Source organism: Scardinius erythrophthalmus, assembly GCF_964197995.2.
Source record: "Scardinius erythrophthalmus genome assembly, chromosome: 7".
Classification (NCBI taxonomy): Eukaryota; Metazoa; Chordata; class Actinopteri; order Cypriniformes; family Leuciscidae; genus Scardinius; species Scardinius erythrophthalmus.
In genome coordinates this window covers 5,055,043-5,067,542 of record NC_138227.1, presented here as the reverse complement: position 1 = coordinate 5,067,542, position 12,500 = coordinate 5,055,043, and the positions used below count along the sequence as shown (strand labels likewise).

The 12,500-nt window shown below is 37.7% G+C and overlaps 1 protein-coding gene across 1 annotated transcript in view; it reads right to left on the bottom strand.

The window, feature by feature from the left end:
• The window catches only part of dync2h1 (dynein cytoplasmic 2 heavy chain 1), a 209,961-nt gene that overhangs the window by 168,028 nt on the left and 29,433 nt on the right, over positions 1 to 12,500 (bottom strand). Inside the window, exon 4 of the mRNA XM_081371030.1 lies at positions 6,074 to 6,156. The gene's annotated coding sequence lies outside the window, so the exon portion shown is untranslated. The remainder of the gene's footprint in view (positions 1 to 6,073; positions 6,157 to 12,500) is intronic.

Sequence of the window (12,500 nt, the reverse complement as noted above, 5' to 3'; positions counted from 1 at the left end):
CAAACAGAGAGACGCTCAAACTATCATGATTTACTGACGGCACAAATCAGTTTCATTTTTTCAGTGTTTCCTATAAATGGATTATTTATAGTGACATTAATCTAGAAAACAAGAATTACAAAAAAATTAGCTTGTCAAATTTCAAATTTACGACAAACAGCAGACACACAGTGTGCAGGGAGAAAAGGGAATAATCTGCTGTAATGTTCACTTCTTTTCACAGTCAAACACACACACTCACACACACACACACCCTCTCGCTGTCTGTGAGAAGCTCTCTGCTGGGAGAAATCCGACCCGGCATAAAAGCTTGGGAAAAATCCCCACAGCTACTAAATGGGTGATTAACATGACTTAGATGCCTGGATCTCTCTCTCTCTTTCTCTCTCTCTGTGTGTGTGTGATTGTGTGTCTCTGTCTCTGATGACAGTGTGTGTCAGTGGTGTATTATTGTGGCTCCAGGTAGTGAGATCTCATCTGACTGTGTGTGTGTCATTTGTGTCTTCAATAGATTCGGACTGATCTCGATCGCTGTGTTTTTGGGCCCCATTAGAACAGCAGACACTGAGAAATGTAGAAATGGATAATAGAAATGATGTCTTCTTAACGCTGGACGAGGCCACTGAATACAGCTCACACTGAGACAGTAACGTGCGGTGAAATCTTGTCATGGGTAGGCTGTGACCTATCAATGTGGCATATATGTTCATATATTCATTCAGCAACCCAAGTTCAATATCAGGCATCATCACATCGCTGCCTGCAGACAGCAAAGTCAGTCATATGTGAGGCTAATGCACAATCAAATCTAATAATCAAATTAATGGACACATCTATCTTATGACTTATACAACAAACAAATGTTTTGTGCGGGACACAGTAAGAGAGGGAGGCGGCGCGGTGTCAGCGAACCGACAACCAGCTTAGTCACTCCATCAAAATGCGCAAACGCGCACAGACAGCCACACACACACACACACACACACTATTGGTCTGGTGACGGCGCACCAGGATTTGAATAGGCTACAGTCAGAAAACACTGTGTCAGCAGTACAGCTTTAAAGTACAAAAACAGCTTATTCGCTCCTACAAACTGCGCTACGCGCACACACCGACACGCAGTTGTCATGGTGAAACATACAATCATTTGGTAACTTATCTCTGAAAAGCCCTGAATGTGCTCTGTACAGGACATGTAATGTCTCAGAGAAATCGCTAAAACATAATGTCCTCTACAGAGGACAAAACACTATAGTAGGTAGTCAGGAGTTTTACTAATCACAACTAGGTAAGCAAGATGATACGCACCTTTGTACGAACAACAGTGTTTTCACAACTCGGCGGTTTGTAGGCTTCCAAGTCATGAACCCAGCCATTTGTGAACTGAACGTGGGCTTCCATAGATTTATAATTACGAAACTGAGCCTCGGAATAAGCACTCACACAACAGACTAAATAAACAAAAATATCTGGAAATGTCAGAGGAGGTAAATCGTCGGGGTCTCGAGTATATTCTCTTGCAGGCACCTCATACGGATCCATATTTCCGATCAATGACATCTTTTCCATGTACCGTTTTCTTGCGTCAGGTAGAAGTTTGTCTCTGTATAGTACATTTCGTTCTTTTAATCGACTTTTCAACATTGTTTCGTGTAGTAAGTGATTGTTTTAAATCTCGCCCGATGTGGCCTCACAAAATGGCGGCGCACTCTTGTTTACGTCCCAGAATGCACTGCGCAGTGACGTCGGTTGCCAAGCCCGAGAGCGAGTGGGTCACGTGACATGAAGCAAGCTCGGTCTCTGCCTCAATGTTGATCATTCAAGACAGCATGAGAACTGACTGCGCATGCGCAAACCTACGTAAACTACGTTCTATGGACCAAAGAGGCACTGCTAACCTCTGCCTCAATGGCCATATGGCTTTGAATTTCCTGCATGAAACAATGGTTTTGGGAGCAAACAATGGCAAAATTAGTATATTATGTGTGTATTCCTGAACATTTTTGTTACAAAAATTTATATTTGGAATAAAATAAATGCAATTAATAATGTGGTGAATTAATAAAGTTCTTGGAATTAATAAATGTAATGTCAACATTTCCTTTGGTGAGGCACTGCCTACCCTGCCTACCCTGACTGCACGTCCCTGCACTGAGAGTGTGTTGAAAGAGGGTGAAAGTCTCATGATCAGCTGAAATGATGGACTGATCTGATGTTTGATGAGAGATTGAGAAACAGCGTCTGGGTCACAATGTCTGATTTAAAAAAAACGATTTATTTTTATTTGATCTCTGATGCAAGATCAGTGTCTCTCAACTTACTCAACTGTCTGACTGGACAGACTGACTTATTTACTGCTCTTTATTATTGATATTCTGTCACTTCAGCACATTTGTTGAGCTCCATTTCTATCTATCTATCTGTCTGTCTATCTATCTATCTATCTATCTATCTATCTATCTATCTATCTATCTATCTATCTATCTATCTATCTATCTATCTATCTATCTATCTATCTATCTATCTGTCTGTCTGTCTGTCTGTCTGTCTGTCTGTCTGTCTGTTTGTCTATTAAAAATAAACTAAACGATAAAAATATATTGTAAGATAAAAATTACAGTCCTGCCTTCAGATTTAAAATTAGAATTGAAAATAAAGCGTGTCACCAAACAGAATTAAAAATACAAAAAAAATATAAAATAGAGTGTAAACCCATCATCCCCATGATCACCCCGTCTTCCACTGTGTATATATATATATATATATATATATATATATATATATACACACAAACAGTATACACACACACACAGTATATACACACACACACAGTATACACACACACACAGTATACACACACACACAGTATATACACACACACACAGTATACACACACACACAGTATATACACACACACACACAGTATATACACACACAGTAGGTCTAAATCATAAACTCAACCACCACATGATTCAATCGCTTGTTATTTTTTGTCATCCAGTGTAAGAATGACCTGATATATAACAGACAGGGAAGCGGACAGGAAGTGTCCTTTTTCCACACAATTGCAGCCAAGGCTTGACTTCCTGTGACTTCATCTCCTGTTCACTAGCACACACATTCCAGCAATGCACTCTGGGAAAATAAAACAGACAGATGGACAGGAGGAGGATACAGACAGATCGTCCAGTGTGTGTTGTGTTCAGTAGGTGTGTGCGTGGCTTTCCTGGCAGCACAAACGCACCTTGTGATTAAAAGTTAGTCAGTGTGTGTGTGTGTGTGTGTGTGTGTGTGTGTGTGTGTGTGTGTGTGTGTGTGTGTGTGTGTGTGTGTGTGTGTGTGCAGGGACAGGTGTGTCATTGTGTGCCAGCACCTGCTGACAGGTGGGCTCCACGCTGACCTCAAGCTGACCTCACGGAGAGAGAGAGGAACCGATACAGATCTGTCCAACAGCTGCTATCGACCCAACAATGAGAGATGCGTTCACTCGTTCACTGATAAACACTCATTCACACTCACACTGACATTACCTGGAGCGACCAGAGTCTGTCCGGTTCAGTGGGGGATCATGACAACAACTGTGTGAAAAAAAATATTTTTTAATTATTTTATTTAAAATATTTTTGTTTGAAAAGATTATGATTTTTTTTTACATTATTTTTATGATTGAATAGTCAAGAAAAAAAACATTATTTTTAATTATAATTTTTTTTTTAGTTATGTTTGTTTGGAAACAAAGTATATATATATATATTTTTTTTATATTAATATATATATTTTTTTTTTATTTATTAAAAAAAAGAGTTTTGTATGTGTGTGTGTGTGTGTGTGTGTGTGTGTGTGTGTGTGTGTGTGTGTGTGTGTGTGTGTGTGTGTGTGCGTGTGTGAGAGTGTGTGCCTCACATCTGGGCCCAATTTGTCTTAAATTAAATGCTGAGATGTGTTGTGTTTATTCTGTCAATCAAATCCATATGGGTGTTTTATTTCACACACACACACACACACACAGACACACACACACACACACACACACACACACACACACACACACACACACACACAGAGAGAGAGATTATATTACATTTATGTTCTTAGCAGATGCTTGACCTTTCAATAGAGAGACTGAACCATGTTACCGTAATTAACATGATGAGAAGGAGAACATGATGCATGTATACTCAAACGGCAAGACTCTGCATATTTACTGAAGTTATTTATGACTTATAAGGTGTCAATATCAAATCCTCATATTATACTGATTTCTGAAGGATCATGTGACACTGAAGACTGGAGTAATGATGCTGAAAATTCAGCTTTGATCACAGGAATAAATTACCCTTTACTATATATTCACATAGAAAACTGTCATTTTAAACTGTCATAATATTTCACAATTTTTACTGTATTTCTGATCAAATAAAGTGAGCAGAAGAGACTCAAAAACATGTAAAAATCTACTCTAGTGTAACTGATATGAACTGAAACGACAGATTAAATTTACATGCAAGAACATGCGAGCGTTTACTAACCGTCTCAGGTGAAAGACTCCGCCCTCAGGGCGCAATGCATTATGGGTGATATTCTGGCCTGTAAATATGGCTCGAGTCCTTCCTTCAAAATACTCAGTGTTAGAAGATGACATGATTAACATATTAAGCAATACTTGACTTAGCAAACACGGTTAAGTTAGTAACGTCACTTAAACTAAAGAGGGTAAAGATGAGAAGTAAGAGTAATTATGCCAGTAACAGTCGTGCGGATGGAGACGCGGCTCGGGTTTCTCTCCCGGGTGGGGTGTGGGAAGGGGAAAACGGGTCAGCTTCCACATGAAACTCAGACAATACTGAACCCCTGAGACCAGGCCATTGTCCCGACATCCTCCTCTCAGTGTGTGTGAGATCCATTCATTCGGGATAACACTGATGTGTGTGTGTGTGTAGATGAGACAGATTAGAGGAGTATTTGATTTCTCTGTCATTGTTTCGCAGGAGCTCTCGACTGAATGAGCTGAATGAAGGGAATTGTCATCACTTCCGAGTCTAAAGCACTAGTTCATCCCAAATGCATCCCAAGAAAACATGCCGGAGACTGCGTCCCAAAAATGTGTGCTCAGATGATATTACCCACGACTATGCGTTTGTGACGGTTTCATTTCTTACATTTTTGCATGAGCTTTGGGAAGCATCCCAGATCCAGATTAAACCAATCCTGCGAGAGAGAGAATTTCAGGATTTGTCCGTGTAAAAAGAACTGATGTGATATGAGTGAAATTCTGGACTGTTTATGGAAAATTCAATTAAAACCATAAATTATTAAATAAAGCAATAATTAAATGTACCCGTTTATTTTGCAAAATTGCATGAACACGTTTAATCAAAACATGTTCGTTTTTATTTTTAGATTTTCTTAATTTTAGTTTAAATATTTTTTTGCTATTTATTTTTAAATTCTATTTTTTTATTCTGGACTGTTTATAGAGAACTAAATTAAATCAATAAATTATTAACTAAAGCAATAATTAAATGTACCCGTTTATTTTGCAAAACTGCATGGAAACGTTTAATCAAAACATATTAATAGTATTATTAATATACTATTATAGTTTTTATTGATACCTTGAATTAGTTTTTATTTTTAGATTTTCTTAATTTTTATTTAATTTTTTATTTGTAATTTTGTTAATTTTTTGCTATTTATGTTTAATCTATTTTTATTTAAGTGTTATTTTTGGTCCATGTGAAAACTTTTTCCATGTAATATTTATATTTTTATTCATTTCAGCTTTATTTCAATTATCATAATTTTGTAATAGTTTAAGTTAACGATAACCCTGATCCACATTCACAAAACTAGTACCGCATTTCCATTTTCTTCTCATTGTAAAAAAAAGTGTATTTCCAAATGTCACTTTTTAATAATACGCTTTATTCCTGAATGATCGTAAACAGACGAAACGAGATTCTCAAACATTAGAAATCAAACGATATATTATTTTTAAAAAAATTGGTATATTTAACGTTTGATTTGTTGATTTAATAATTGAATTCCTTCGTTGGAGGTCTACATCACTAACCTCCACATGAGCCGAGTGAAGCCTGAGCAGCCGGTGCCAAACAGGAAGTGACTATTTCTGTCACAGGAAGTGCAGCACAGGTCCTTAAGGGTGGAGAGAAAGTTAGAGGTCAAAGGTCAGAGATTATGATTTATTAGGAAGTGAACGATTGATAGGTGTGTATGTATCTGTGTACACACACAAAAACACACATACACACACACAGAGACATAAAAAAAACACACACACACTACATACACGTACACGCACAGACACACACACACACACACACACACACACACAGACACACGCAAGCACATACACACTTACACAAACTCACTCACTCACTCACTCACACACACACCACACACAGTCACACAGACACACACACGCACTCACTCACTCACTCACTTACACACACACACACACACACACACACACACACACACACACACACAAACACACACACAGACTCTTGCTCACAGAAAGCAGAACAAAAACAGGAACTGCTAGACAGACCATAAATTAAAAAGAGAGAGAGAAACAATAGTGGCGATATATATAATATAAAATAGAGTAAATATGAGGAAATGAACCTCGTGAAGGAAAATCAAAAGGAGCAATTCAGTATAAAATATTGATTCAGTGTTTACTCTAGAAAACACACGCGTGCGTTAGCCGGACCGGCACAAACTAATCGCCTAAACTGATCTAAATGAGCACAATATATGATCGTGACACTGAAATGTACAGGTCTGGAGATTTCAATCTTTACTGAATCAAGTAAGTCTGATGTTAAGCTAATGCAACACTTAAAACAGTGTGTTTTAAAATAATGTATAAAGTTTTATATAAAGTCTCCATCGATGTCTGAGATACTCTGAAAAAATGACAACCCTGAAAATACACAGACCAGATCTCAGTTCTGTGTTTCCCATGGTGCATTATGGGACAGATTCCACAGCACTCCCGCTGGACTCTGTGTGTGTGTGTGTGTGTGTGTGTGTGTGTGTGTGTGTGTGTGTGTGTGTGTGTGTGTGTGTGTGTGTGTGAGAGAGAGATACTGAAGGATGACTGACATGCTAAACAAAATGTCAAGTATCCCTGACCTTTTCTGTGTGTATCCCTGACTCAGTGTGTGTGTGTGTGTGTGTGTGTGTGTGTATCAAAACACAACCTAGAACATGCTGAAACACGAACAGTCTGAACAAACACCGGAAATTATACTCTGTTATTTAAAATCGGACTTACGATTGTCACCTGATGAACTAAAGACTTTCCTTAAAGGAGGGATTCAAATAAGTGTTGGTATTTTTTTAGTAAAATTAAAACTAAAACTATTAAAATAAAAAAATATTTTCAACTATTAAAAAGCATTACTAATTTAAATAAAACTGAAATAAAATATAAATATTAGATATTATAAATGTTGCGTTGACCACTAACTGCAATAAATAAGTTGAAGTTAATTAATAAAAATGAATGTGTGTAACTAATTTACCAATTTTTGCAGTATTTGTGCAAATATGGTCAGATAATTTGTGTAACTTGAGTTTTCTATGTGTTTGAACAGGTTATAGTAAATATGTATCTGTCTTTATTTGGTAAATATGTTCAGTTAAATTTTGTAGTATTAGTGTGTACAGAAACGAACTTTAGAGCAAAATACTGGTGCACGTGTGTGTGTGTGTGTGTGTGTGTGTGTGTGTGTGTGTGTGTGTGTGTGTGTGTGTGTGTGTGTGTGTGTGTGTGTGTGTGTGTGTGTTATACAAAAAAGCATGACCTGTAGTGCCCACAGTCAATCATTCAACACACACACACACACACACACACACACACACACACACACACACACACACACTTGCAGGCGCCTGTATGTTTTATCAGTTATCCAAACAGCAACAACCAACAGCCAAGTGAAGATGAATACGTAGTGTGTGTGTGTGTGTGTGTGTGTGTGTGTGTGTGTGTGTGTGTGTGTGTGTGTGTGTGTGTGTGTGTGTGTGTGTGTGTGTGTGTGTGTCAGAAAGATTTAAAACAGAGCAGCGTGATGTAGGGTGAAAAAACTATCGAAACAGACGCAGGGGTCAAAGGTCATGTGTGTTTTTACAAGGGACACAGTTCGGACAGTCATTACACGGTGTCTTGTTACAAATCGTCAAAGTTTTGGACTATAAGTGGACATGGCATCATCTGAAGCTGGAGTTTTGTAACTATATCGATATTCCTCAAACAATCAGCTCAGGGTTCGTTCTACAATTGTTACATGAAGTATTAAATGCGCAGTTAGATCCGCCCTAAACACCGAGCATCATCTTTGGTGAAGCTCAATCACTGCTGATGGATAGGAAAGGGCAGCAGAAGAAATAAAGTCATACGAGAAAATTATGACTTTTCAACTATTTACTTCAAATGACACTAAAAAACATTGCAGGTTGCAAATGAAACAGTGAAAAAAAAAACGATGATAAAATGAGAGTGTTTGACAAACATCTTTAACCCTGTAAAGTCTGACATATGAAATAATAATAAAAATATATTTTTGGAACAGTTTAGACAAAATATTTCTCTTAAATCTTTCAAAAAAAGTGTGTGCATGTGTTTTTGTTGAGTGTCATATTAGATACATCAGTCTTTTATGGCTCATATGGTGAGAATATAGAGGAAAAACAGCTCAAATGTATTCAGAGGAGAAATGCTGATGCTTGTAATGTAAATCAATGAAATCTTTATAAGAGACTAAAATGCAAATAAATATCAGTCGTCATTCTATATCTGCCAATAATATGCCTTAGTAAGATATTTAAAGTGCCCCTTTTATGCTATTTTAAAGGTTCCTAATTTTGTTTTGATTTCTCCTACAACAGTTTTACAGGCACCCAAGGTCAAAAACACTTTAAGTTTCTCATAATATCCACTGTAGCATCAGCTCTTTTCTCTCAGTGTCTGAAACGCTTCGTTTGAAGATTCAGTCTCTCTAAGCCCCGCCTCTCTGAGAGCTGCTCTGCTCTGATTGGTCAGAAAGCAAACGCTCATCATATCTGAATCTCAGCTCTTGACACACAGTGATACGAACAGTGACGATGGCGTGGGTTTTACCGTATCAATCTCATCAAAGTGGATTTGCTTTGTCAGCAGAAAACAGCGTCTTCTCCACATGAACAACACGAACCAAACTCTTCCAGTCTCAGATACACTACAGTGTTTGAGGGCGGAGCTAAGAGACGCTGTTCAGCCAATCAAGACCACAGGCTGGCTTTATGCAAATTAGCTACATTCTTACATCGGTATGCAACAGAAGTGAGACTGAATTACTGACGACTCGTTTCAGTTCAGAATCACTTCGTTCTTTTAGGAGACAAACACTCCATTAATCTGCACTTTAATCTTTAAAACTCTTGACCTTTTACATTCACAAACATTTGTGACTCTATTACAAAGTGCATGAAAGGGAATATCTGAAAAAGCATATTAGGGGCTTTTAAATTTTTCTGTTCAAAACTCAGTAGTTTTGAAACATATAATGCAAAGCAATACAATGATGATTGAGAGATGAACAAAAAAACGTTCCTCAAAAGCCTCATGATCATATTCGATACTCATGATTTTTGTAAAAAAATAAAATAAAAAAGATGTCTGGATAATCTAGTAAACCTGCATCATCTTCAAATATTACTAACAATATAAAACTTATTCTTATGTTTCTTATGTTTAAAAATCACAGATTTCACAGCAAAAAGGGGTTTGATTTTACAGTTATACTAAAAGGCTTTTACTTGCTAAAAAAGTCTAAACGATCAATCAGACAGACGGCATGTAGTAGATTGTGTGCGACAGACTTTCCAGCAAAGACCTTGTAATTTTGCGTATCAAATGTGACACAGTCGGTTTTATAGGGTTAAAGAGCTTGATTTCAAAAACAAGACTTTAAAGTTACATAAACCATTACAGAGAAGAAGGAAAAAGAAGAGAAGGAACAGAGAGATATGGACAGACAGACAGAGAGAGAGAGAGAGAGAGTTTGGGATTCTTTCCCAAAAGTGATTAGCCAGAGGAAATGGGTCAGACAGAAAAGATAAGTTCAGGAGAAAACATTAACCCGACCAAACCTGAGCGCGCACGTGTGTGTGTGTGTGTGTGTGTGTGTGTGTGTGTGTGTGTGTGTGTGTGTGTGTGTGTATGAAATCCAAGTGCATATACTGACCAGACGCTGAGAGAACGAGAGAGAGAGAGGACTGGACATGAGAAAGCAAAGACTGAGACCAAATGAGGGAATAAAACATGTTTGTTTAGAGCTACTCGTCTGTGAACGGCTGGCGTAATTAGATTCGGGCTGAGGAGAGTTAATTAGCTAAGTGAATTAATTAGATGGTTTGAGTGAGGAGACCACAGCCAAAAACTCAGATTAAATTAGACCAGGTTGGATACACCCCAAAACACAGTGACCCAGCGTGACACAATGCGCATATACTGCTTACAGTCTCAAAGATGAAGAGTGCATTAGTGCCCGGACACTTTCTCCATTCATTTCTCTCATAGGGATTTTTGTTAAAGCGTTATAAGCCATGAATCAAGCCAATCAGCAACGAGGAGAATCACAACACTACAGACTTTGATTTAAAGCAAAAAAGCATTTTGAAATTTTTTAAAACGGCTTTACTGAGGGAAAGAACTACAAATCCCATGATGCATTGCGAACAGCATAATCAAGTTAAAAACAATAGAGAAATATAGCACTACTCATTTAAAAATGTTGATTTTATATAAAAACTATATATTTTAAGTTTATTTCAAAATATGCACATAGGGATGCACAATATGAAAATATTTTGGCTGAAACCGATAACCGATAATTCCTAATATATGAAAGCTGATAACCGACATGTTGGCTGATAAATCTAAATCCAAGTTTTTCTATAATTTTCGAGAGCCTGATTACAAAAGCAAAAGTCTCACCATTAAAAGCCACGTCCCAAACACAATTATTATGATCTCATGATAATTTTATGTAGCCGATATAACAGACTTGAGCTGCTAATGTTGCACTTGACTGTATTTTCCTTTTTTGAAGTGATTCCAATCATATTTCAAGCAATTTAATACCATCATGTTGAACAGTGCGCATCTGAAGCGTCTCAGCTGAAGGAAATAATACATTATTAATCCGCTTTAATGTATCAGCCTAATTGTCTTATTGGGCCGATACTGATAACATTAAAACTTAAAGCTGCAAGCAGTTCAAGCTATTAAGGCCTTTAAGGGTTTTTAAGCACAAAAGTTATCAAGTTTTATTTAGCAAGCATCTAACCACTGACATAATAGATGGAAAACACCATTTACAGTCAATACAGGCAATTTACCATAGGAAATATATGGTTTTAAAGCTTTTTAACAGTTATAGCGCCACCTATGACTCCATAAATCCCGATGCGTTTTACGAATCCTTACAATTACAATAGGGTTTCGGCATTTCATGTTTGAACCCTTAATAAGAATGGAAGTTTTTTGCCATTTATAGCGCCACCTTTGGTCCGATCTGCATGAAACTCGGCATGCTTCCTCACCATGTTATGACACATATGCTCATCAATTTTGGTGAAGTTCTGAGATTTCATTTGGGATTTATAGGCCTTTTAGTGTATTTTGCCACGCCCCTTTTCTAAATGACCCTGTTACAGCCAGCCAAATGCAAAAGTTCAACTTTTTTTTGATAATTATTAATCTAGAGAGTCCAGAGAATTGTCCTAGACTGGTCTGGTTTCGATCGGGCAAAAAACCAGGGACTAGTTCGCAAAAGTAGGTTTTGGACAAAATGCGACACAGCAGAAATTTTTTCCTGCCTAAATCGAATTTGGATTAGATAGCCATTTTGTCCGCCTTGAGCCAGGGATCACAGTGGTGTAAGACACTTGAGTCTATGACAAACGGTCTAAGAGTTATGAGCGATTTTGTACTTTTGGTTGCTGTAGCGCCACCTATGGGCCAATCGGGGTCATACTCTGATAGGTTGTCCCCAAATTGAGGCCTACCATCTGGCCAGGTTTCAAGTCTCTAGGCCTTACGGTTTGTCCTGCACGATGCGTTTTACGAATCCTTACAATTACAATAGGGTTTCAGCATTTCATGCTTGAACCCCTAATTAACATATATCGGCTGATACCAATATGGTGGCCGATGTATCGTGCATCTCTAATATATATATATAAATATTTAAGTATTTTGAGACTCGATTACTCGCAGTGCTTCACAGGAGTGGGCGGAGCTAACGAGATCTTTTGGCGAGTTTGGCGAAATTCCTCTGATTGGTGGAATTTTCCGTACAGCATTATGGGTAATGTAGTTTTTCACCACACATTCCGCTGTTAAACACGATTGTTTTAAAAACTAAGCTGAAATAATGTGGGCTGACGCCTTCAACCAGAGGGTGGCATAAAAATGTCCTTTTTTG